The following is a 24,571-nucleotide window of genomic DNA, read 5'->3' on the forward strand; positions in this document are numbered from 1 at the left end:
GAAAAGGAAATTTTCACAATGGAATGATCTTTTGTATCTGTGTCATTCTGTAGAACTTCGCCATCATCATTCTCAGCTCTGGTGGTGGTGGCTATACCTTGCCCTTCTGTCCATCACAAAAAGGATTTAGCAACCAAACTGTTGGACAGGTGTCAGCATGTAACCACTGGACTAACCTAACAGCCTAGGATGGGTTTGTATTAGGCTCTCAATGAGGTTTAAAATCCCTACCCTCTGATTACCTATCTTCTGGTGTAACTCTTCCACCTAAATGGATTTCAGTTTCCCTGGGGTTTTATTAAAATTGTTTAGCTCATATGACAGCTAATAATTCTAGTTTGTGGGAAGGAATTAAGGGGCTTATGTTGTACCTTGGCAGTAGTACATTTGGAAATAAAAGCAGACTCAAAGCACTCTGATTAATCTAGGAAAACGAGCCTCCTTCCCATTTGGTATGCCTTCTGCTTTGGCAGACTTATTCCTGATGCCAGAGCCTGATCTTAGGGTTTTTTTTTTTTTTCCTTCTTCTTTGTTGTTGTTTTCTTGGAAGAATAAACTGAGCACTACAGCCATGGCAATTTTCCTGTATTGAATTAGGTCTGTGCCTTCGTTCTTTCTGGGCTCCTTTGATCTGGATGTTTGGCTGCCCTTGGGGTAAGAATCGAGCAACCGAAGCACACTGAACAAGGCTCTGGGGGATGCTACCTGTGCCCCCACTGCCTCGCTCACTTTTCCAGGGATGTGAATGTACCCTTCACATGGGACCCACACACCCAAGCTCACCATGAGAAAAAAGGCACAGTACTCACTGAGCCTATTCCGAGCAGCATGGTAATTTGGACTGCAGCTGCTACAGTTAGGCTAAATCTTACCAGATGACAGGAGAAAAACTAAGTTAAAATAAATAGGCCTGAGCCCATGGATCCTTGCTGAGAATAATGGATTACATAAGGGGTGCTATTTACAGACTCTAAAATGCTAAAATTTTAGCTGCAAATATGGTACTTCTTCAGTTCATTTCAGTTGTGACTTTGTATTGCTTGCAAATCTTCGTATGAATTACAATAAATAGAAAGGGCAGTTCTGAAGAGAGCAACATTGCATGTCCTGTCAAGAGACTTGAGGGATTAGCAGAGCTTCTGTTTGGGGAATAACTTGGTAGTTTGGAAAACAGACACCAAAGCTTTCATGAATAGGTCATCAGTGTAAATTCAGCACAGCCAGTGCTTGATAAATGTCACTACCCATATGGCTTGAGTCTTTTGGAAATGTCTCCCAGTTCTGGCCTTATAACACAACACACTGGCTACGATGTGCTGTAGTACCAGGGTTACAAGAAACAGGGAGGAAAAGCCTAACTTTGGTCCTAGTAATCTAGCTGTCTTCCCTTCACCCTTTTATCTGATTTGAGAATCACATTAACATTATTATATCTTAACATCACAATTTAGAGATGAAGAAAATGCACTCCAAAGAGATTAAGCAATGCGCCCTGCTTCACATAGCTACATGACACAGATACAGTCAAACCCAAGGTTTCCAGATGCCTACCTTGGTTCTAGTCCAAATCAAGCGGAGTATTGTTTCCTCCCCAACTCTAAACTTTTCAACTTTTAGGTTGATCCAAATTTGTGAAAACTCTAGTGCTGTTATCAGGAATCTATGAATTCATTGGTGTACCAAATATGCCTGTGGCTTGAAAATCTCTTCCTTATATATGCATTGCTATTTTTCAAATATATATAGATGTTCTTGCTAACCTGCTCACTTGCTCCGTCATGTCCAATTCTTTATGATCCCATAGACTGTAGCCTGCCAGGCTCCTTTGTTCATGGAATTTTCCAGGCAAGACTGCTGGAGTAGGTTGCTATTTCCTACTTCAGGGGATCTTCCCAATCCAGTAGTCAAACTCAAGTCTCCTGCATCTCCTGCACTGGCAGGCAGATTCTTTTACCACTGAGCCACCTGGGGATCCCTATAGATGTTCTTATGATTAATTTAAATAGAAATTCATTTAAATATTTCTTCATACCTAGTAGTAGCCTCTGATTATATATTTTCCTAAATAACACACACCAAAAGTACAGTGGCAGTTGTGCATGGGGTAAGGCATATGTGTTTGTGACTGATTTTTAAATTACAAAATGGTCTTTATGTGAAAAACATTGAGAATCACGATATAGTATAACAGTGTTAGAATTGGAAGTTAGGTTATTTTGTTGCATCTTTTCCTTTCTCTTTGTTCCTCAAATATGTTGCCAGGAGGAAGCTGCATTTTTTTTATCCTCCTTTTGTACAAATTCCCCCCAATGAACAATGATGAAATCAGTCATTCCACAAGCCTGGGAGAGGAACTAGGAAACGGACGATAAAAGAGAAGATTCTCCCCGTCCCTTGTTAGCAACCGGAAACATATGCTGGGAAAGTACACCTGATAAAAACTCACAGTGTCTTTCACCATTCTCCATCACCAAGTGTCTTCATACCTGAGGATCAAGTCCCACCCTGCAACCTCTGATCGCAGACAGGAAACTGAAGGCAGGCTGAGAGAGGTGGAAGCAATTCCTAAAACAAACAAAGAAATAAAAACATAATAGATACAGACACAAATAATTGATGCACACGAGCCCGAGTGACTTGGTGAGGCTGTTTTCCCAAATTCAAATTTTGTAATGTGTCCATGTTGGGCAGTCATAGAAAAAATTTTAAAAAGGCATTAAGAGTTCCTTAACTTCAAAGTATTGGAAAGCCAGAAAGATCTTTCTTCAAAAAAATATCCAGTGTTTTGAAGCCAGGAACTCTGTGTGGCAATTTGGGTGTGCTGTTTTGGACAAAGATGGGAAAAACCTACTACACCCAGAAATTAGCTTCAAACATGCCTGAGGACACCCACACATATAAAAGACATCAAGAAAGTCTCTGTGGAAAAGAGATGGTGTTCTCCAAGACTGCTGAAAGAAATAGCTACACTTTCTGATGTCCCTCTTCTGTTGAATACAGCATTTTCTAAATCCAAGTCTATAAGTGGCTGAGAGGGAAAAAATAACCAACCAATCCACTACCTTGCATCAGGGGGTTAAAACTACCATCCAACCTGGAGTCTCTTTTTACCTAAAATGTCAATCTAATTTGAACTTGCTTCCTTATTTCAACATAATATTTCACTGTATTCTGCCTGTCGGCAAATGATAGTGGTGTGGCTTGTTCCTCGATTCCTGGCACAAATATAAATAAATGCAAAAAGGCTTGGAGTTCACGGGAATTTCAGATACAAGGACTTTGGTCTTTTAAGAGCATTTCCTGTTTGTTTTCTTTTAAGAGTAGGGTTATGTCAGTCTTGCTCACTGCTTAATCCCCAGCACCTAGAAGACTTGCCAGGCCCTGGCATATACTAGGCACTCAACAAATATTTGTTGAGTGGATGAACGAATCCATCTCAGTCACACATCTCTTATGCTTATGAGATGAAAAACGCAGGGGAGGCCTGGCAACCATTGTGAGACTGGGCTGGTTTTCGCTGGCATCCTCTTCAGCTGCAGAAAGGATAACTCATTGCCAAAAAGGCTGATTCATCCAGCCTTTCATCATGAAGACTGCCATCTTGCCTCTTTTGCCAGGGATCAAATTAGGTGTGATGAATTAATCAAATAGTTGTGAAGTGAATATTAGGTGTCTGATATTGGGTGCTCATGAGCTCTCACGTCGTCTTTTGCCTTGGTGGGGTTGAAGAGACAGCCCAGAAGAATCCGAGTTTGTTTCTGTACTGAAAACATTTTTGTAGAATTAAAGTCATGATTTTCTTGTATTTAGATATGTTTACCAAATCAAAACCATCCCATCCATTACGGATAACTTAATTTGTTCTGATATATTTTTATTTTTTCTAAATTAGTTATATCATGGGTATAATTTTCTAATTAGAAAAAAATGAAAATATCACCCACTGCACCTAGGACTTCATAGAAGATGTGGCATTTAGAAGGCATCTGGTGATACAGCAGAGAAGGAAACCAACATGCCTTCCTGCCAACAGTGCGGGAGGATTCCCTTTTCTCTAATTCTCTCCAGCATTTATTGTTTGTAGACCCTTTGATGACAGCCATTCTGACTGGTGTGAGGCGATACCTCCTTGTAGTTTTGATTTGCATTTTTCTAATAAGTGATGTTGAGCATCTTTCATGTGTTTATTTGCCATCTGTATGTATTTGAGAAATGTCTGTTGGGGGAGGAAATGGCAACCCACTCCAGTGTTCTTGCCTGGAGAATCCCAGCGACGGGGGCGCCTCATGGGCTGCCATCAATGGGGTCACACAGAGTCGGACATGACTGAAGCGACTTAGCAGCAGCAACAGCAGCAGCAGATAAACATTTTTTAATTGGGCTGTTTGTTTTTCTGATATTGAGCTGTATGAGTTATATATTTTGGAGACTAATCCTTTGTCAGTTGCTTCATTTGCAATTGTTTTCTCCCATTCTGAAGGTTTTAATCTTGTTTATTGTTTTCTTTGCTGTGCAAAAACTTTAAAGTTAATTAGATTCCATTCGTTTATTTTCATTTTTATTTCCATTACTCTAGGAGGTGGGTCAAAGAGGATCTTGCTGTGATTTATGTCAAAGAGTGTACTGCCTATGTTTTCCTCTAAGAGATTGATAGTTTCTGGTCTTACATTTAAGTCTTTAAACCACTTTGAGTTTATTTTTGTGTATGGTGTTTGGAAGTGTTCTAGTTTCATTCTTTTGCATGTAGCTGTCCAGTTTTCCCAGAAACACTTATTGAAGAGGCTGTCTTTTCTCTTTGTATATTCTTTTTATATATATATATATTCTTTGTTAAAGATAAGTGCCCATAGGTGCGTGGGTTTATCTCTGGCCGTTCTATCTTGTTCCATTAGTCTATACTTCTGTTTATGAGCCAGTACCATACTGTCCTGATGACTATAGCTTTGTAATATAGATATAGCCATTATGGAGAACAGCATGGAAATTCCTTAAAAAACTAGAAATAAATCTAACATATAACCTAGAAATCCCACTCTAGGCATATATGCTGAGAAAACCACAATTCTAAAAGACACATGAACCCCAGTGTTCATTGCAGCACTATTTACAGTGGCCAGGACATGGAAGCAACTAGATGTCCATGGACAGATGAATGGATAAAGAAGATGTGTTGCGTATATACAATGAAATGTTACTCAACCATAAAAAGGAATGAATTTGAGTCAGTGGTAGTGAGGTGATGAAACTAGAGCCTGTTATACAGAGTGAAGTAAGTCAGAAAAAGAAATATTACATGTTAATGCATATATATGGAATCTAGAAAAATGGTATTGAGGAACCTATGTGCAGGGAAGGAATGGAGATGCAGATGTGGAGAATGGACTTGTGGACACAGTGAGGGGAGGAGAGGGGGGATGAATGGAGAAAAGAGCACTGACATATATACCCTATCATGTGTAAAACAGATCGGGAGTTTGCTATATAACACAGGGGGCCCAGCAAGAAATGGGATCACTTTAGCAACTGGCCTGAATTGGCATTTGTGACAGTTGTTCTGTCAGGGTCTATGGTCACACTAGCCATTTTGATAAAGGGAAAAATGCTACATTTTATGGAAATTCTGTTACACAGAAAACACCTGAGACCAGATAAAGTACAACTACAAAAAGTACATTTCCAAGCATTACAAGGTATGAGTGAAGAGAGTACGGATTCTGGGATTATGTGCTCGAATCCTAACTTTCTTATTTATTGCTCTGTGATTTTGGTAACAGTTTTTTTTTAGCTTAAGTGTACTCATCTGAGGGCTTCCCGGGTATCACTAGTGGTAAAGAGCCCACCTGCCAATGCAGGAGACCCAAGAGTCACGGGTTCTATTACTGGCTGGGGAAGATCCCCTGGAAGAGGGCATGACAACCCACTGCAATATTCTTGCCTAGAGAATCCCATGGACAGAGGAGCCTGGTAGGCTACAGTCCATAATGTTGCAGGGTTGGATGAGACTGAAGTGACTTAGCACATGTGTACTCATCTGAAGAGAGGGCATTATTGTAAGGATGAGATGCAATAATATATCAGAAGTACCTATGACAAAACTTGGACCACTGCAGACACTTGATATATGTTCATTCTTTTTTTCAAATACTATTTTTTATTGGAGTATAATTGCTTTACAATGTTGTGTTAGTTTCTATTGTACAATGAAGTGAATTGGCCACATGTATACATATATCCCCTTCCTCTTGAACCTCCATCCACCCCCCCACCCCATACCACCCCTCTAAGTCACATAAAGCACTCCATAAGCATGTTGCAGATGCCAGGGGAGACATACTGTGTCTATGATGCCTCCCTAAGGAGGGCAGATAATTGGGAAAGATAGATCCTAAAATCTTTGCCTTCATTTAGTAACTCAAAAACTCGTACCTAAAAGCTGACTATGGTATTTTGAAGTTTCATCTGTGTGTATGTGAGAGAGACAGTCAGTAATGGTTCAAATGGAATACATTAGTTTCTCATTTCTCCTCAAGATGTACAATAAACCTTTAATTACAGGAGAAGGACCAGCCAGCAGTTTCAGTTTTTACCTCTCCTAGGCTGAGGAGGTTCGGAGAAGGCAATGGCAACCCATTCCAGTACTTTTGCCTGGAGAATCCCATGGACAGAGGAGCCTGGTAGGCTGCAGTCCATGGGGTCACAAAGAGTCAGACATGACTGAGCGACTTCACTTTCACTTTTCACTTTCATGCATTGGAGAAGGAAATGGCAACCCACTCCAGTGTTCTTGCCTGGAGAATCCCAGGGATGGGGGAGCCTGGTGGGCTGCCATCTATGGGGTCGCACAGAGTCGGACACGACTGACGCGACTTAGCAGCAGCAGCAGCAGGCTGAGGAGGACATGCATTAGAAAATCTGATGATCCTGCACTCCCTGGAGGGAAATGTAAGGAAGAGGTCAATTAGTTTCTGATTGTGTGTGTGTGTATGTTAGTCACTCAGTCAAGTCTGACTCTTTGTGACCCATGGACTGTAACAGCTCACCAGGCTCCTCTGTCCATGGAATTCTGGAGTGGGTAGCCATTCCCTTCTTCAAGGGATCTTCCTGACCCAGGGATTGAACCTGAGTCTCTCACATTGCAGGCAAATTCTTCACTGTCTGAGCCACCAGGGAAGCCCTAGTTTCTGATTAGATACGTTTATTCTTGCTCTTTAGCCAGTTGACATGATAATAAATGGACTCACAATCCATTTATTCACAATTATAATCATTCACAGATATTTTAGTAAGCTAAGACCAAAACTATTCCTATTTTCAGGTGAACTCAGAGAGAATAAAGGATATTATAAAAATGGGGGAGGAATTGAGTGAATAAATCTGGATGTAAAAAACATGAGTTTGTGAGAAAGTTCAAAGTGGCAATTGTTTAAAAATAATATTTTTTAAATTTGCAAATGAATCAGAAATAGAGTTTCTCAATTTTAATTCCCTTTAAGTTTTTTTAATATGTTGGAATTTGTTTTTGTTCCTCAGAATCTGGACCCCTTCTGGTCAGGGTGCAGATGACTAGGGTTGAAACATGTGATTGATGCTTAGTCACTTGGATTCTCCACAGGGGACCCTGAATTTTGAGGGGGTTGTGCAAAGACACAGTTTAGAAATTATTCCACAAGCTGCAGTTGCTATTGTTTAGTGTATGGTATCCAACTGTGGCCATGGTGGAGATATCTGTGGGGATGCTTTACACAGATTCTTCACCTGGATTGCTTCATGGGTTTCCATGATTCTAACTGCCTTGGTTCTGGCCTTCCCCCCCCCAAACTTTTGTTCTCCAGCCTTCCTATTGACTGGGGCCCCTAAATTATGGACACATGCTAAGTTGCTTCAGTCATGTCTGACTCTGCAACCCTACGGACTGTAGCCCTCCAGGCTCCTCAGTCCATGCGATTTCCCAGGGAAGAATACTGGAGTGGGTTTCCATGCCCTCCTCCAGGGGATCTTCCCAAGCCAGGGGTGGAACCTAGGTCTCCCACATTGCAGGCTGATTCTTTACTGTCTGAGCCACCAGGGAAGCCTACTTCTAGTAATTTCCTTTCTTGCTTAAGTCAAAATGTATTTTTATTGCTTGAAACCAAGACCTGACTAATAAACATTATGAGGTTTTAAACATTATATTTACATTCAACTTTTCAAGAATACGTGTTTTGTGAGGAAAAAATCCACTTATGTTTAAGTATTAAGGGAATATAAAAAGAGTGGACAGGATGAAGTGAAGTTCACCTGCAGGAACTTACCAGATATACCCAGTAAAAGGGTTTGGAAGGCATTAGTGGGTGTGGATTATCCTGGAGAGGGAGGGAAGGTAGGGCAGGTGCTAGGCATAGCAGTTGTAGCCAGCCTGATTCTAACTCTTGAGGACATAGGTCATCTTTAAAAGAAGCAGCTCTTTTAAAGAGAAAGAGAGCTGCTGCATGACCTCAGAGAGAGATCTCCAGTCTGACTGGTTGTGTGCCATTTCCTATTCGGCTGTCTTAGCAATAGCTTCACCAGCTACCACTGTTTCAAACCATGCATCTCTGGGAAACACAATAGAAGGCAGAAGTTGGCTAACTCAAAGAAACACCTGGAGACCCACAACATCTTTTTTCAACTATGCTTTTGAATTGGGCAGGGAGTGAAAATTCCACTGAGGGCCCAACAGGTGATCTCCTCTGGGCTATGGACAAAGGCCACATGCTCGTGCGACTAGTTAAGCTACCTGCTTTGTGTCCCAGCCAAACATAATACACTACCTATCTGAATAGAAGACGGTGAGTCATGCGGCCTCAGAAATTCACTCTCGTGAGAGGATGTGTACCTGTGCCTGTGTCTGTCATCTGTCCTTGACACAAAATATTACTTGCTTTCTGAAAGGCAATTAAAAATCATGTTCCTAAGGGTTTGGGAGAATCCCTCAAAGCTGCTAGGAGAAATCATAAAGTATTAGGACTTACAGTGCCACTGAGGAATGACGATTTCTACAGGCAGCTAAAACATCAGCCCCTCCTGGCTGTTCAGCGGCACGGGGAGGGGGGCAGGGGGACGGGGGGACATAGAGCATCTGGAGAGCACGAGGCTTACTTCCTCCTTGGTGTTTGCTCTGTGGTCCTCGGCAGCTGTCAATACCTTAAGTCAAGTTGCCTAGGACTGGGAACAAGGGATTTTTGTTTGAATCTTAAGATTTTTAAGATATAGAAATGGCAACTTCAAGCGATGACAGGGCACGCCATTGCTGTTGAAAGTCAACAGGAAACAGCATACACTAGAGTCTTTGCTTTCCTGTTTCTCTCACGATGTATCCGTTTATGGATGGATGAAAGCTTTGATGTCAAGGTATTCAGGAGTGTTTAAGCATACAATAGGTGTGTGTTTAAGGCAATGGTTAGTTCCTCTACTCTGTGTTAAGTTTCTCTAAACTTTTACTTTGTTATAATTTCAAAAGTATCAGAAGTTGTAAAAAATAGTATAGGAATTCAGATAGACCCTTTATCAAAATTCTCTGTTTATATTTTGTTCTATTTGGCTTATCATTATCTCAGTGTATGTCTTTCTCTCTCTACATATATATACGTATTTATACAAGTATATATGGAGATAAAAATGAATACACACATGCACATAGAGAGAAAGAGATATAATAACTTTATTTACTTACACCTATCCCAGTTTATTTTCTAAACTATTTGAAATCAAGTTGGAGGCATATGCCTCTTTAAGCCTAATTATTTCAGCATGTAAGAAGAATATATACTATATAACCATAATACAGTTATCAAGTTAAGAAAATTGACATTAATATTAAACTTTAATCTAATATATAATCCATATTCCAATTTTTAACTGTCCCAGTAGTATCCTTTACAGTATTTTTTGTCTACCATAGAGTCCACTCCAGCATTATGTATAGCACATGTATACTTTGTCTTTAGTTTCCTTTAATCTGTAATTATTTTTCAGGTTTTCTTTATCTTTCTCAACCTTGCTATATTTGAAGAATCTCTGCATTACTCTTAAATGTAGGTGCCCCTACTTCTGTCCTCTTAACCTCTCTACTTCTAATTGCTAAATTCCTGCTGTGTAATTCAACCATTGACCCTTTTGGCTCCCTTATCTATATTAATCTTTCTGATTTCCTATTTCTTCCTTCTTTCCAACCTGTAATTAGATTTTCTTCACTCCTAACAGAGAGAGAGGAAGTTGTTCCTATCAGGGTACTAAAATACAATAGAAGGCTGTAAAACAGTCCATGTGCTTACAGGGACCTAATTGTCTTACTCTCTTCCTTTAATAGATCAAATGATTTAAGGTAGAGCAGTCCTTTAAAGTACAGAAGTTGATCTACCAGGAGAATCTTGGTTTGCATAGCAGCCTGGCTTTCTCTCTAAGATTATGCCCATTTGTAAAGATTTCAACAATTAGACATGTTAGAGATGTGTATTCCAAAAATTAATTGGGATCTGAACTCAATTGGGATAAATTTCTAAAATCAGGTAAATGCAACCACCTGAACATTCCGGATCTTCACTTCTGCACACTGAATAAATGAGGCAAGCTGTCTGATTTAGTTCCCTGGAGTATTCTCCTTACGCAATTTCTCTTCTTAGAAACACTTGAGAAAAGGGCCAACTCTATCAGTTGGAAATGATGGTCATTTGGCATGTCTCATCCTCACTCCACATTTTCTTGAGAGCCATGATAACCGTATGCAAGATTCAATTCACCATTCCAGGGTCAGTAAACAGAAGAATCACACACACATTTAAAGGCTTAATAATTACCATTGTTTCTATGAAATTTGAGTGTGATCAAGATGTTCAGAGTCAAATGAAAAGAAAGCTCTTCAGCTTTCCCTATGGTCTCTGTGAGAAGTGGGACTCAGTCTTTTGCATGGGGAGCCTGATTTCTGCTAAAAGCCAAAACTTACTGAGTAGTCTGAGTAATACTTTGCCCCCTTACTTTCTTCCTCTGTAAAATGGGATTGATTGTATCACAGAGATTATCTATGAAACAGCTAGAAAAGTGACAGCAAAGACCCAAGCGCAGCAATCGTACATATCCAATCAGGGCTGTGACCATTTATGAGTTTTACTGCGAACCACAGGCACTGTTTCACCAAGAGTAGCTTATGGTTCACCTCTGTTTATTTAAAGCAATCTCTTAAAGAGATGATAATGGACAATAAACCTCTAGCTTTGGCAACCCACTCCAGTATGCTTGCCTGGAGAATTCCTTGGACAGAGGAGCCTGATGGGCTATACAGTCGATGGGGTCACAAAGGACTCAGATACAACTGAGCAACTAAAGTTTTTGCTGTCAAACATCCTGGATTAAGCAGCAGTATTCAGAGGACATTGTGTTGAAACTGGCCTCTGTCTTAGTTGATTAAAGAATGAGACTAATGAGCACTCAGCACAGAGTGGAGCCCTGGCTGGGCTGTTAAATACTATCTCCTCCTCCCTGCAGCCCTCAAATGTGATTCTGGGTTGCACTGCACACGGTGGGAAAGCACACACATGTGTGCACATCACACTCGTGCACACACACATACCCTCCATTCACTATGTACCAAAAGCTGCCTTTCTTTCAGTCTCTTATTTACACCACTTTCCAATTGCTCTGCCCTCTACAGACCACCACCCAGTCTGCCTCTCTTGGCGTTGCTCCTCCTTTAAGCTGTCTAGTAACAACCATGTGTGAGCTTTCACACCTTCTTTTTCCCATTAAACATAGCCAGCTCTGGTTTCAGCCCTGTGGAGTCTTCTTCCAGAAGACTTTAAACTAATTAGCTCTAATGAAATAATGAACAATATTATGTGTTTCCCCTTGCCTTATTTCAACAACATTTTCTGTCAGTGCCTTTCAGTATCATAGCAGAATGAATCAGGAATACTTTTGGCAGGTGGAACTTCCTTTTTGCTTTTAAATCACACTGCTTAGGATGGTGGCCCACAAGAAACTGGCCATCGGTCTCACTGCACTTGGTTCCTATTGAAGGAAGCAATCTGATTTAAGGCAATTTTTGAAACAGGACAGCCTCCATCATTCTTGGCAAAGGAGAACTTGGAATTCAAGTCCAAAATGATAGACAGTGACCGTGATGCACTTTGTTCTAGAGCTCCCAGATCTGGACACTTCTAGATGTTCTATTGCTCATCAAGGATAATAATGTTCACGTCTTACAAGAGTAAAAGTAACTACTAAGCTAGACACTCACAACAGTGTCAGTAAATCCTCTGTTAGGTCAGAGTGAGTTACTTTTTTGATACTATGAAAAAAATGACAGTGAAATTGCTAATTTGAGCTGTTGAGTGTTTTAGAATTTCTCTATATAATGACTGTCTTCGATTTTCAGGATTAGAAAGTGGATTCATTTTCTTCATTCAATTATTTTTCCTGTATCACCACCTTCTTTCCTTAATAAATCCTGCGCTTTCCCTTCCCATTTTGCTTGCATGTATTTCCCTTGTATCACTCCTCCTCCCTACACTCCCTGAATTCCTTTCTTCTTTTTCCACAGTTCTCCTCTTTGCTTTTACAGAATGCTTGCCACCTTTATAGCTGATTCCCTGGTTCTTGCAGGTGTTGGTTCTTCCATCTAATTTAAATGCATCATCCAGACCCACAGAGGGTGGGGCGCACTCTTCTCTGCTTCATTAGAACAGGTTGTCCCTCAGACAGGAAATAGCACAATCTACACTGGCCTGAGTACGTCCTTCTAAAATAAAGTTGCCCTGATCAACATGCTGGCCGTGAAGGGCATTGCTATGTCACACCATGGTTACCTTGCTACCTTTGTGCAAGCATGTCCAGACTTATCCACACCCACTCAGACACACATGTATACTTAAAAATGGGATTTATTGTACCCACATATACTTTTATAAATGGGATTAGATTTGCAGTTTGCCTTTAATTTGCAGTTTGCCTTCAAGCAATTTCATTGTAGTGCTTTTAGATATGCTCCCTCAACTGAATCAGTTTTAATAAAACATAAATTAGTGGATGGGGCTTAAATTTGCCAATCCAGATAAAGTGTACAGGATCATTGTAATGTGAACTTTCTAAATAAGAATTTTCTGGAATAAATATGATGCCTTGGGGAAAAGTTGGCAATGTCATCAACTAATTAAGAAGAAAGAAACAGTGACACCACCTTTGGAAGGAATCTAAGATGCCATATAATTCCACTTGGTTCTTGGAAAACCTTGATTATTATGGCATAGGGGATCCAGATAAAACATTAGTTTCAAGACCTTGAGGGTGGGAGAATATGACTTGTTTTTCAGCTCCAGAACATATCAGTGGTGGCATCAGGACTTGATCTCAGTCCCTGGCAATTTGCAATACAGAAATTTGGAATTTCTTTTTCCCTGAAAATGTTACCTTAAAGTTACTATGAACTTCCTTATTCTTAAAAAAAAACATCTCCGTGCAGTCTCAGAAGAGAAGCACATTTATGGTGGCTATCTGGCCACCCAAATCTAGGATTCATTGAGATGAATTCGTATGAAGGCCCGCGGTAGGAAACAAAACGCTTGGAACAGTTTGATCTGACACTGTTAGCATGTTGATGACATGAGCTTTTTTATTTCTGGCAACTCAGTCTCACTGGACCTGATACATCTTCAACTTCTGTTGAAAGGAGAATAACAACTTTATTTGAAGTTGGGCAAAAGTTCACCGGCCTGGAAATTATTAAGTGGTTTGTCTCCTACTTACACGGTGAGCAATCATGTATATATAGGTAGTGATAATAGAAGTTTCCTACAGCAAATTTTGAAGTATACTGTAATTTAAGTTCATTGGTTCATATTTGTATGTTTTTAAAGGTTTGGGACAAATTCAGGCAGATTATAGCAAGCTTTATGTTGACTCATTAGGTCAACCTAACAAATTCATGAATATTAACAATTCTAAATGCAAGAGTGAAAAGCAGAATTTAGAGCAAGAAGGGAACTCCTTGTTCATGTGGCTTGACCCATCTTTAAGATGCTGAGGCCCAGAGAGCTTGCGTGAGGTCTTTGAGGCTCATACTCTTCTCTCTGTTGCCTGGTAAGAAGATGTTATTGAATAAATAAAATTGTTCTGACATTAGAAGGATACTAGTAATTGCTTTTGCATAGCTGAGGACTTTTTTGCCCTCAGTCTTGCTTTAAAAGAGGACTGACATCTGCTAGCTAATTGCTTGGGACAAGATATACAGGATATGGCCATAGAACAAGGAGTATTTACTATGCAGAGTTCACTGGCTTAACCAGAAACTGCATCCTTGATTTCATACTCAGTTGACAGCTAAGTTTTCCCACAGCTTGGCCTGTGGGGCCAGATATCTATGAAACACTTGATATCCATGAAAATGGGCAAGAGATAGACATACTCTAGGAAAAGAAGAAACACAAATAACTTTGTGTTTGGCTTTTAAATGCACTGAATCTGAAAAATCCACAGGATTAAGCTGATTTTCAAGTCCAAAGAAAATCCTTACACCATTCTATTAATAAACATAGCTAGAACCATATGAAATTGTCTTTTTTGGTAGGTCAAAACTGGTCAAGTATTGGTCATGTCTTACAGTTCTAACTAATATTATGTAATAAAGATCTGTAGGTGACTAGAATATGTCTATACCTTTCAAATAACTATTTTTTTTGCATTAATATTGGTCTCCTTAAAAATTAATTGATATTGTCATTGTTTCTTTTGTTAAATTAATAAGCAAAGCAATGGTATTTTGTTTTTGTTTATTTTTTCTAGTGTGTGTGGTTATATATTTTATACAATTATTCATTTTATATGTATATTTAATATGTATAATATCATATATGAAACAAATTGCCAGTCCAGGTTTGATGCATGATACAGGATGCTTGGGGCTGGTGCACTGGGATGACCCAGAGGGATGGTATGGGGAGGGAGATGGGAGGGGGATTCAGGATGGGGAACACGTGTATACCCGTGGTGGATTCATGTTGAGGTATGGCAAAACCAATACAATATTGTAAAATAAATAAATAATTAAAAGTAAAAAATAAAATAAAATAACTTCCTTTCAAAAAATTAACTGGACTATAGGCTCTACTTGGCTGCAGTGAATTGACAGTGGTCCTGAAAAATGGAAGGCTATGGATAAGCCATGTCCTGGTCTGTCCTTCATGTGTGTCTAGACTGGTATCACTGAATGTTTGTACCACCATCAAGATGTTCATCTCTTAAGATAATCTCATGGTATTGTAAGGAAGCCTGCTACCTACTTCAGAAGAAATCATGCCGCTGTTTCCAGGCAGTATGTCTCCCTTCATGCCTTGTCTTTCAAGGCAAGTGCCTTTCACTGATGTGCCCTTAGAAATCCTGCTTTTTCTCTTTGTGCCTACATGCTCTGACACTTTTGTTGGGTTAAATAATAGCTAATAGCAGGGGGATAGGCTGCTAGCTACTATGAGTGCTCTGTGTGGAGCCTATCTGAACTTTTTATTATATAAAGGTGTTAAGCTGACTATTAGGGACAAGAAGCTGAAAAGAAACCATATGAAGAAAAAAGTGGCAAAGCCAAGCCTACTTGTAAATCTGCTGACCTTGAGTTGACTCGGAAGTAAGCACTTCCTCATTGTGGATGACAGAGGAAAAGAAAGTTAAAGGCTATCACCTAATGATGACCTTGTGTTGGCACCAGTTACAGGTTTTCCGGATTAACGTTATCAGGATGTTGATTTCAGGAGCTCAGACCAGACTTTAGTGGTCAAGAAAGTGATTTACTCACAGATTGATACAGAAAAGTTGATTCAAATGTGGACTTAGCAGAAAAGGGCAATACGATTTGGTAATTTAGGTCTTGATCTTAAATCACATAGGTGATGTAACCTCAGACAGTAAAAGAGCTGCCATGTGAATGTCTAAATTTTACTTAGGTGCTTCAAGTTCCCCTCCACCAAAAGTTAAATTCTAAGCTCTGCTTGCTTCTATCTCTTTCCCTTTTCTTTACTCATTCAATATATAATAAAAGTTTTGTTTGAAAAAACACCAAACTTGCTTCAGCAAAGGATAAGAAAAACTTGTTTGGACTTTTCAAAATGTATCTTGCCCCTACCCTCTAAGCCTTCACTCAAAGCACTCACTAAACCAAACATTTTTTGAGGTTTTAAAGTGTCTGGTTCACTTTTTTTATTACTATTTTTCCTTTGGGCACACCTCTGCATTTCAAGATATATTATTATAAATATTATCATTTCCAGGCCAAACACAGGCAAAAAGTCCTGGAAGAACACAATTTTGCAGACTAGAGATTTTCAGGAAAAATTGGATAAACTGTGTATAAGTATCTAAATTTGGGGGTACTTAAAATAGAAAGTATCAAAATGTATCACTAGCCCAAATCCTCATTTGAACCACATCTTTTCATGGTTATAGATCTTGAAGCTTGCTCTCCATTAGTCTGTCAAAGACCCCCATATTCTATTCAAGATTGATTTCTTGGTTTTATGAAATACAAAGGTCAATTTCTCTAAGGAAGCTGCTGTTTATTTGGTAAACCTTACTAATCCTTTTCCATTATACCAAAAAAGACAATACGGTTTATCAAAGAAGTGAAAACAGACTCTTGCCGGATATTTTCACATGCTAACTGGCACTAGAGTCTTGTACATTCTGTTTTCATGAGACATCTAGGTTACATGAATAATACACTGGGAGGTTTGGGTGATTTCTCAAACATTATTGTTGGTAGTTACAGAAACCAAACCCAAGAAGAGTGTATATGTTTGTGAACATTTGATTACATTTCAATGGCATTGAGAAGGAAACATCATTGGATCAATACTTAAAAGCACCTTGTTAGGATAAAGCTAACCTGCAGTCTATACATTTTGAATCAGGTTCTTGTTACAGCTTTTTAACCTTTTTGATACTGTCATTCAAAAATATTTTGTATTCTTTTCTTTTTCTGTTTATCTGATTTGACTCCCATCCATTTTGTGGTGTTGGCTGAGTTTTTGGTTTGAGTCAAATTTTCCATACAACCCCAAACTCCTTTGCTCTCTCTCTCTCTGAGAATGTTCCTTAAATCAAGAATAGAGAGCTGAGGAAGAGCTTGTATTAACCTGCCTGGGAAGCAAGTTTGTGTCTTTTTCTTCTTTATTCCCCCTGCCCCACCCCTTTCTTTTAATAAAACTAATAACCAGAGGTCTTAGCTGGAATAGTTAGAGATATTAAAAGTGGATATGAAAATTCATGGTAGCTACTAATTATGCTGAACTTTCTAGTGGCTCACTTGCCTAATGCTTTCTAATTGATGGAGCATATGTTTGGGGCATTTGGAGATGAACCGATACACGCCTAGATTTATGTGGCCCTGAGGCTAAGTCTGTACATGTTAGCTAGCGGGAGAGCAGAGGGGTCTCCCTCAGCTGGGATGGGGGCTGAACTGCCACTGTGAAGTTCATGCAGGGAGAAAAGTCAGTTTCTAAAGGGCAGTTCAGTCTGAAGCACAACCACAACTTTCTGATACCCCAGTGCAGAACCGATGTAATTATCTAGGTAAATTGAACCACAGAGTGTTTCATACTCCAAGGTCACCATGAAAGGCTATTGATGGTGAACCCATGCAGTTTCTTTTCTTGCCATGAGCTTTCTGTTGCCCCAAACTTCATCTTTTAAAATTCCCCACTGTTTTCTTAAAAAAATGCACAATCTCTTTGCGGTTCCTAACCCACAGCCTCCTGGGGACTTGTGAGTTTGGGGGACTTACTGCTTCACCTTTCTCCACAAAAGACCTGTAGTTTTCTTTAAAACAACAGGAAACTAACCAAGCCCTATATTTTAATGTACTAATTTTGAGGTGGGGTAACTAGAAGAGAAAAAAGAGGGGGAAAAAAGAGAAAGGGGAATAGATATTTCTTGAGTGATTGCCATGAATCAAGTATTTTGTGAACAGCATCTCATAAACTTCTGTAATATAATTAAGATATTGTAGGTTTAAATCATGAGGGTAATTATTTCTCTATCTCAGTTTAGTAAGTAGATACAGCTTTGTGCTTTTAATCCTCCTCTGGATGGCATCCTATGGATTAGACTCCTCAAGACAAACAAATATTAAATTGTAGCTATTAGAAATAAGATCAGAAGTTGGATCATTGAAAAAACAAGAGCAGAAAAACATGTACTTCTACTTTATCGATTACGCCAAAGCCTTTGACTGTGTAGATCACAACAAACTGTGAAAAATTCTTCAAGAGATGGGAATACCACCTGCCTCCTGAGAAATCTGTATGCAGGTCAAGAAGCAACAATTAAAACCAGACATGGAACAACAGACTGGTTCCAAATTGGGAAAAGAGTACATCAAGGCTGTATAATGTCACCCTGCTTATTTAACTTAATGCAGAATACATCATGTGAAATGCCAGGCTGGATGAAGCACAAGCTGGAATCAAGATTGCCAGGAGAAATATCAATAACCAGATATGCAGATGACACTACTCTTATGGCAGAAAGTGAAGAAGAACTAAAGAGCCTCTTGATGAAAGTGAAAGGGGAGAGTAAAAAAGCTGGCTTAAAATTCAATATTCAAAAAGTGAAGAACAAGGCATCTGGTCCCTTCACTTTATGGCAAATAGATGGGGAAACAATGAAAACAAGGAGACACTATTTTGGGGGATCCAAAATCACAGCAGATGGTGATTGCAGCCATGAAATTAAAAGACGTTTACTCCTTGGAAGAAAAGTTATGACCAACTTAGACAGCATATTAAAAAGCAGAGATATTACTTTGCTGACAGAGGTCTGCCTGGTCAAAGCTATGGTTTTTCCAGTAGTCATGTATGGATGTGAGAGTTGGACTATAAAGAAAGCTGAGCGCTGAAGAATTGATGCTTTTGAACTGTGGTGTTGGAGAAGACTCTTGAGAGTCCCTTGGACTGCAAGGAAATCAAATCAGTACATCCTAAAGGAAATCAGTCCTGGATATTCACTAGAAGGACTGATGCTGAAGCTCCAAATATTTTGGCTACCTAATGCAAAGAACAGATTCTCTGGAAAAGACCCTGATGCTGGGAAAGATTGAAGGCAGGAGGAGAAAGGGACAACAGAGGATAAGATGGTTGGATGGCATCACAGACTTGATGGACATGAGTTTGAGCAAGCTCCAAGAGTTGGTGATGGACAGGGAAGCCTGACGTGCTGCACTCCATGGGGTCGCAAAGAGTCAGACACGACTGAGCTACTATACTGAACTGAACTGTACTGATCAGAAGTAAAACCAGTTTTTAAATTACTTTGCATGCACAAACTTAGCAAACGTAATAGTTTATGGAGGCAGTATATCATGGTGTGTGACAGGGAGAAAGGCCTGAATTCAATTTACAACTTCGATACCGACGAGCTGTGTGAGTTATTCAGCCTCTCTACCCTTCTGTTTCTCATTAGTTCAGTGGAGGTAAAAATAGCACCTACCTTATGGGGTTGTTGTGAAAATTAAATGGCACCCAATAAGTAGTAGGCATCTTTATCACTGATTCTCCAATTCAATAGCATAAGCAGATACTTGTTCTTAGAATATAAAGCTAAAAGTGAATGTAAGCAAGGTTATTAAATCAAAGAAATGGGTTTTGGGAAGGACTACATACAGAGAGACAAATACATCATAGAATTTCCTCAGAAGTCTTTCAGATTTCTTCTTTCCTTTCTGCTCCCACGGTTAACTGAATGCTTACCACCTTCCGTCTGAATCAGATGATGTCTGAGTATACCAATAATTTCTAAATTTTATTCATTTTTCTCATCATCCTAAAATGTACTTTTTTGTTGTATCATTCTCCCTACTAAAAATCCACATACAATTTTCATTTTGCCTTTTTGTTGAAGCCCACATTTCTCAGTAGAGTGGTAAAAACTGACTCTATGCTCCAATTATTCTGGATTCCGTGCTCTCTAGCACGAAACCCCTTCTTCACTTGATTTATAGCTGAACTATTTCAACTTCATCCTCTCAGTCCCACAGGGTACATCTACAACCATACATTAGTCCTTTACTTGAAGTTCTTTCCCTTTAGCTCTTTGTCTACCCAAATTCTATCCATCTTCCAAGGTCCATATCTTTTGTGTTTTGCCCTAATTGCTGAGATAATGGAGTGAGTGTGGGCAGGAGGTGTGAATAGCATGGGATAGTCACTTCCTTGATAAGGTTATATTATAAGCAAAAGTAATAGAATAGTCATTCCTGTGATAGCCTTACATTAGTGATGACTCTTTAATAGACTGACGTGAGAGATTTAAAGTGAGAGAAATGCCTACCTGGTGTCCTTGCAGAAACAAATTGCCATGTTGTAGAGGGGAGTGTGTGACAAGAAAGTGAGGGTGGCCCCTAGGATCCATGAGCAGTGCCCAGCTGATAGCCAGTAAAGATGAGGGAACCTCAGTCCTACAATTACAAGGAAATGAATTCTACCAACCACCAGTAGGCTTGAAAGAGAACCCATTTCTAGCCTTTTTCATCTGTCCTGTTGATTCATCAGAAGAGATCAGGATCCCAGCAGACACCTTGGTTTCAGCCTTATGAGACTCTGAGCAGAAGACCTAGCTAAAACATGCCAGACTCCTGCCCCACAGAAGCTGTGAGTTAATAAATTATGCTAGTTTAGGCCACCGATCTATGGCAATTTGGTTCACAGCAGTAGAAAACTGCTGTGACAAATAGACTCAAGGTATTAGATCTGATAGAGTGCTTGAAGAACTATGGATGAGGGTTCATAACATTTTACAGGAGGCAGTGATCAAAACCATCCCCAAGAAAAAGAAATGCAAAAAGGCAAAATGGTTGTCTGAGGAGGCCTTACAAATAGCTGAGAAAAGGAGAGAAGTGAGAGGCAAAGGAGAAAAGGAAAGTTATACCCATCTGAAGGCAGGTTTCCAAAGAATAGCAAGGAGAGATAAGAAAGTCTTCCTAGGTGATCAGTGCAAAGAAATAGAGGGAAAAAACAGAATGGGGAAGACTAGAGATCTCTTCAAGAAAATTAGAGATACAAAGGGAACATTTCATGCAAAGATGGGCAAAATAAAGGACAGAAACCGTATAGACCAAACAGAAGCAGAAAATATTAAAAAGAGGTGGAAGAATACACAGAACACACACACACACACACACCTTAATGACCCAGATAAGCACAGTGGTGTGATCACTCACCTAGAGCCAAACATACTGGAGTGTGAAGTCAGGTGGGACTTAGGAAGCATCACTGCAAACAATGCTAGTGGAGGTGATGGAATTCCAGCTGAACTATTTCAAATCCTAAAAGGTGATGCTGTCAAAGTGCTGCACTTTATGCCAGCAAATTTGGAAAACTTGGCAGTAGCCACAGGACTGGAAAAAGTCAGTTTTCATTCCAATCCCAAAATAAGGCAATGCCAAAGAATGTTCAAACTACCGCACAATTGCATTCATTTCACAGGCCAGCCACATAATGCTCAAAATTCTCCCAGCTAGGCTTTAGCAGTACATGAATTGACACTTTCCGATGTACAAGTTGGATTTAGAAAAGGCAGAGGAACCAGAGATCAAATTGCCAACATCTGTTGGATCATAGAAAAAGCACGAGAAATCTAGAAAAACATCTACCTCTGCTTCATTGACTACATCAAAGCCTTCAACTGTATGGATCACAACAAACTGTGGAAAATTCTTCAAGATATGGGAATACCAGACTACCTTACCTGCATCCTGAGAAACCTGTATGCAGGTCAACATTTAGAACCAGACATGGAAAAACAGACCTGTTGCAAATCGGGAAAGGAGTACGTCAAGGCTGTATATTGTCACCCTGCTTATTTAACTTATATGCATAGTACATCATGTGAAATGCTGGGCTGGATGAAGCACAAGTTGGAATCCAGATTGCCCGAAAAAATATCAATAACCTCAGATATGCAGATGTTACCACTCTTAGGGCAGAAAGCAAAGAGGAACTAAAGAGCCTCTTGAAGAAAGTGAAAGAGGAGAGTGAAAAAGCTGGCTTAAGACTCAACATTCAAAAAACAAAGATCATGGGATCTGGTCCCATTACGTCATAGTAAATAGATGGGGAAACAATGGAAACAGTGAGAGAGTTTATTTTTGGGGGCTCCAAAATCACTGCAGATGGTGACTATAGCCATGAAATTAGAAGATGCTTACTCCTTGGAAGAAAAGCTATGACAAACCTAGACAGCATATTAAAAAGCAGGACATTACTTTGCCAAAACAGGTCTGTATAGTCAAAGCTACATTTTTTTTTTTCCAGCAGTCATGTATGGATGTGAGACTTGGACCGTAAAGAAAGCCAAGTGCCGAAGAATTGATGCTTTTGAACTGTGGTGCTGGAGAAGATCCTTGAGAGTCCCTTGGAATGCAAGGAGATCAAACCAGTCAATCATAAAGGAAATCAGTCCTGAATATTCTTTGGAAGGATTGATGCTGAAGTTGAAGTTTCAATATTTTGGCCACCTGATGTGAAAAGCTGACTCATTGAAAAGACCCCGATGCTGGGAAAGAATAAAAGAGGAGAAGAAGGGGACGACAGAGGTTGAGATGGTTGGATGGCATCATCAGCTTAATGGATGTGAGTTTAAGGAAGCTCTGGGAGTTGGTGACTGACAGGGAGGCCTGGTGTGCAGCAATCCATGGGGTCACAAAGAGTCAGACATGATTGAGTGACTGAACTGGGTAGAAAACTAACACAGTGGGTGACTGAAGGTTTCCTAGATCATGTTTGTGAGCTTTTTGCCTCACCTCTTGGCATGTGAGATATTATTTCCACACCAGGTATCTAACCCAAGCCCCCTGCATTGAAAACACAGAATCTTAACCACTGGATCACCAGGGAAGTCTCAGGTTTGTGAGTTTTGATGTTTAGTTCCTGGAAGTACAAATGACTAGCTCATTGATTTTGTGTATATTTTCCCATGTATAACAAGGGCATTGTTTTGGTGTAGAAACCATTTGGAACAACAAAGCAACTATAAGTGTTACGAAATAAAGAATTTATAATAGGAATCATACTTCATGTGAGAAAAACTGGGGAAATTAAGGTACAAAAGGGAAACTTGGAGAGTTAAAAGAATAAGTAACTAGTCCTGAAGAACTGGCCAGGGTAGACTTCTTTCTTAGTGATAAAAAGAGTCAAAGAGAACAACTTGTTCACCTTGGAACTCTAAAATTTTTGCTGAGATGGTAGGCTCAGATTTTTTTTAAACAACTTCATTGAAATGCAGTTGACTACAATAAATTACAGCCATGTTGGTGTACAGTTTGGTGAGTTTTGATGAATGTATATACTTGAGTGGATTTCCCAGGTGGCACTAGAGATAAAGAACCCTCGTGCCAATGCAGGAGACATGAGATGTGGGTTTGATCCTTGGGTCAGGAAGATCCCCTGGAAAGCATGGCAACCCACTCCAGTATCCTTGGCTGGAGAATCACATGGACAGAGGAGCCTGGAGGGTACAGTCCATAGGGTCACAAAGAGTCAGACATGACTAAAACGACTTAGCATGCACGCATGCATATACTCGAGTAACCAAGTGTCACAATCAAGATATATATAGAACATTTCTACTACCTTAAAAATTCCTTTGTAGTTGATAATTTCCTACCCCTGGGGCTCAGCAACTATAATATTCTTTTTGTCACTATCAATTAGTTTTCCCTGTTTTAGAATTTCACATATATGCAATCAAACCCCATGCCCTATTTTATCAGATCAGATCAGATCAGATGAGACGCTCAGTCGTGTCCGACTCTTTGTGACCCCATGAATCGCAGCACGCCAGGCCTCCTTGTCCATCACCAACTCCCAGAGTTCACTCAGACTCATGTCCATCGAGTCAGTGATGCCATCCAGCCATCTCATCCTCTGTCGTCCTCTTCTCCTCTTGCCCCCAATCCCTCCTAGCATCAGAGTCTCTTCCAATGAGTCAACTCTTCGCATGAGGTGGCCAAAGTACTGGAGTTTCAGCTTTAGCATCATTCCTTCCAAAGAAATCCCAGGGCTGATCTCCTTCAGAATGGACTGGTTGGATTTCCTTGCAGTCCGAGGGACTCTCAAGAGTCTTCTCCAACACCACACTTCAAAAGTATCAATTCTTCGGTGCTCAGCCTTCTTCACAGTCCAACTCTCACATCCATACATGACCACTGGAAAAACCATATCCTTGACTAGACCTTTGTTGGCAAAGTAATGTCTCTGCTTTTCAATATGCTATCTAGGTTGGTCATAACTTTCCTTCCAAGGAGTAAGCATCTTTTCATTTCATGGCTGCAGTCACCATCTGCAGTGATTTTGGAGCCCAGAAAAATAAAGTCTGACACTGTTTCCACTGTTTCCCCATCTATTTCCCATGAAGTGATGGGACCGGATGCTGTGATCTTCATTTTCTGAATGTTGAGCTTTAAGCCCACTTTTTCACTCTCCACTTTCACCTTCATCAAGAGGCTTTTGAGTCCCTCTTCACTTTCTGCCATAAGGGTGGTGTCATCTGCATATCTGAGGTTATTGATATTTCTCCCGGCAAT

This window comes from Bison bison, unplaced genomic scaffold (genome assembly GCF_000754665.1).
Source record: "Bison bison bison isolate TAMUID 2011002044 unplaced genomic scaffold, Bison_UMD1.0 scf7180017864370, whole genome shotgun sequence".
In the NCBI taxonomy this organism is placed as follows: domain Eukaryota; kingdom Metazoa; phylum Chordata; class Mammalia; order Artiodactyla; family Bovidae; genus Bison; species Bison bison.